At 40.0% G+C, this 3,840-nt stretch overlaps 1 protein-coding gene across 1 annotated transcript in view; it reads left to right on the forward strand.

Moving 5' to 3' along the window:
- The window catches only part of OBSCN (obscurin, cytoskeletal calmodulin and titin-interacting RhoGEF), a 212,129-nt gene that overhangs the window by 79,359 nt on the left and 128,930 nt on the right, over window positions 1-3,840 (forward strand).

Genomic DNA, 3,840 nt, shown 5'->3' on the forward strand with positions numbered 1-3,840 from the left:
GAATGTCATTTATGGTCTCTTTAGGGTATATTCCCAGTAGTGGAATTGCTGGGTCAAATGGTATCTCTATTTGCAACTTTTTGAGAAAACACCACACCGCTTTCCTATCTCACCACATCCTCTCCAACATTTATTACTTACTGCCCTGCTAAACTTTGCCACTGCTTCTGGAGTGACATGGTATCTCATTGTGGTTTTGATTTGCATCTCTCTTATTGCCAGTGATTTGGAATATTTCTTCATGTGTCTGTTGGCCCTCTGATGTCTTCCTCTGTGAAAAGTCTTTCCATATGTTTTGCCAATTTTGTAATTGGATTGTCAGTCTTTTTCTTCTGGATGCCCTGTAGGACTCTGTAAACTTTAGTGATGAGGCCCTTGTCTGAGATGGTATTGCCAAATGTTTGTTCCCAGTCAGTTGGTTTTCTTTTCACCCAGTTGGAAAAGTTTTTGATGAGCACAGAGATTTAATTTTTAGAAAGTCCCATTCATCAATTTTATCCTCTTTAGATTGTGTATTTCTGGATGTATTGATCAGTCCATTTATACTGTAGACTAGGCCTTCTAAGCTTGGTCCTAGATTGCCTCTTAAGAGCTTTATGGTTTTTAGCTTTATTCCGAGGTCTCTGGTTCATTTTGAGTTGATTTTTGTGTATGGTGTGAGATGTGGCTCCTGTTTCAACTTTCTGCAGATAGCAATCCAATTTGGCCACCACCATTTGTTGAAGAGGTTGTCATTTCTCCATTTGATAGGTTTTATTTCCTTTTAGAATATCAGTTGACTGTAGATAGATGAGTCCATTTCTGGGTTCTCAATTCTCTTCCTTTGGTCTATGTGCCTGTCATTGTACCAGTACCATGCTGTTTCAGTTACAATTGCTGTGTAGTAGGTTTTGAGGTCATGGAGTACTATGCCTCCCACTTTATTTTCGTTTGTTAGAAGTACTTAGCTTGTTTGAGGTCTCTTTCCTCTCCAAATAAACTTGATAATTTCCCTTTCGATCTCCTTGAAAAATGAATTTGGGATCTGTATTGGGATTGCATTGAATATATAGATTTCTTTTGGTAGAATTATCATTTTCACAATATTGAGTGTTCCTATCCATGAACAGCACACATTTTCCCATTTCTTTAGGTCTTTTATTGTGTTTTGCGGAGATGTTCTGTAGTTTTCTTTGTCTAGGTCTTTTGTATCTTGAGTTAAGTTCACTCCCAAGTATCTTGGTTTGTGGTTGGCTATTGTAAATGTTATTGCTTTCTTGGTTTCCTTCTCTGAGTTCTCTTTGTAACTATAGAGGAATCCCACTGATTTTTGGATATTTATCTTATATCCTATCACTCTGCTAAATTGATGTACTGGCTCTAACAGGTTTTTTTCTTGAGTTCTTGGGCTTTTCTGTGTACACTATCATATCATCTGCAAAAAGCAACAGTTTAACAATCTCTTTGCCAGTCAGGATGCCTTTTATTTCCTTCTCTTGTTGTATTGCCCTAGCAAGTACTTCTAATACAATATTGATCGTCATACCTTTGAGACCTTTGAGATGGTGTGGCTGATTGCATTTGTCATCCACATGTGTTATATGGAAATCTTAGCTTCCCTTCCCAGGTTCAGATTACAGCTGCCCATAAGGACTAGCCATGAGGACTAGGACATCTCATCCCATATCACTTGGTTATAGGTCAGTGTTTACCAGAAGAGAGGTCCACACAGTTCTGCACTACAGCTGAGCCAGCCCTACCATGGCAACTTTAATGTAAATGAGGAAATGCATAGGCAGTGTGGGGCCTTGTGATGGTTAAGATTGTGTGTTAACTTGGTGATGGTTCTCTGTCTTGCCATTTACATGATAATATAATGTAGCAGTTATATAATTAATCCCTCATGATGTGGTCTGATATGATCACCCCAGCACAATACAAGAGGATTAGAGTAGGAGGCAGCACACTTAATTTAGTCACAGCCTTGATTCCATGTAGGAGATTTATTCTTAGGGCAGTGGCCTGAATTAAGTATGTATCCATCCATCTACCTGTTTAAAGGAGGGGGGGAGAGAAGAGGAGAGAAAGAGAGATTCTGGCAAAGCTAGCTAGCTTTTGATCAGTCAGGATCCTGCATCTGACTTCTTTGGACTTGAACCAATGAGGGATAGTGTGTGTTTTTGGAATACTGAGGCCCTGAACTGAAAACCCTCCCAGACCTTAGGTAAAGAGCTATGATTGTTAGCCTCCAAAGCCAGCAGTCCGCCGCAGTCTCGGGCTGGTCAGTTTCCACAGTCAGCATTTGACCTTCTGACCTGCTGATCTTGGGTTCATTGGCCTTTGCAGCTGCTTGAGTCAGGAGAAGTCTCACATTTGACCCACAGACCTAAGACTTGCCAACCTCTACAAATCATTGAGGAGCAATGGTGCGATTTTGAGAACTAAGGTGTGGCGGATTCAGGGCATAATGCTAACCAAAAGGGACAAGCTCGCTCTGTGTTTTTTAAGCTGAAAGAACTGAAGAGCAAGTCAAGTTTTGAGTAGCTAAGGTTTTAAGGATGCTATGGCTTAGTAGTAAGAAAACACACTGCAATCCTGAAGGCATGCAGTTTAAATCCACCAGCTGCTATGTGGAGAAGGACGGGCAGTCTCCTCCCATGCAATTGACTGCCTCTGAAAACCCCCTGAAGAGTCAGCTATGGGGCAGTTCTAATTCAATGGTACACAACAACAACACGGGCAGAATATTAAATGATCCAGAAGCATCAGAAGAAGATAGAGTACATAGAGTCACTGTACAAAATAGAATTGGCTGACACAAAATTATTTTATGAAACAATATATGATAAAAAGCAATAGTGATGAAGGAGGAAGTTCAAGCTTTTCTGAACGAATTGGCAAGAAACAAGGTGCATGCCCAGGAATTGATGGCATACTAATTGACATATTCCAGCAGCAAACAAATGCTGTCCTGGACGTGCTCACCAGGTTGTGCCAAGAAATCTGGAAGACAAGTACCTGAAGAGATTCATATTTATTCCCATTTTAAGAAAAAAAGATGATCTGACAGAGTATGGAAATTACTGAACAATACCACTAATAACTCACACAAGCAAAATCCTACTGAATATTATCCAAATATGAATGGCATAGTACATTGACAGAGAACTACTAGAAATACAAGCTGGATTTAGAAGAGGCTGTGGCACTAGGGACATTATCACCAATGTCAGATGAACCTTAGCAGAAAGCAGACTACCAGAGGAATGTCTGCCTGTATTTCATTGACTATGCAAAGGTATTTAACTCTTTGGATCACAAAAAAATTGTGGTTAACCTTAAGAAGAATAGGAATCTCAGAACACTTGATTGTGCTTATGTGAAACCTATTCTTGAACCAGGAAGCAGTCCTCATAACAGAGCAAGAAAACACTGCATGGTTCAAAATCAGGAAAGGAGTGTGTCAGGGATGTATCCTGTCTCCATACCTTTTTTTTTTTTTCATAGCTTTTAAATCTGTATGCAGAACAGATCATTTGGGAGGTAGGATTCTATGTGGGGGAATATGGCATCAGAATTGGAGGAAGACTCATTAAAAGCCTTCATTATGCAAATAACATAACCTTGCTTGCTGAAACTGAGGAGGGCCTGGTTGTTTGCTGCAATAGAACAAGGATCGTAGTCTTCAATATTGATTGTATTGTATTGTGTTATGTTATGTTATATTTCCGGGAGGGGTTACAGGCGTCCAACTAGATGGTATACATAGGAATCAGATCAATTACATCTGTGGAAAGAACCGCTGGAGAAGCCCAATATCAGCTGTGAAAACTAGGCCAGGAGTTGATTGTGGAACAGACC

Source organism: Elephantulus edwardii, unplaced genomic scaffold (genome assembly GCF_000299155.1).
Source record: "Elephantulus edwardii isolate Elephantulus edwardi_28Jun2011 unplaced genomic scaffold, EleEdw1.0 scaffold00133, whole genome shotgun sequence".
Lineage (NCBI taxonomy): Eukaryota > Metazoa > Chordata > Mammalia > Macroscelidea > Macroscelididae > Elephantulus > Elephantulus edwardii.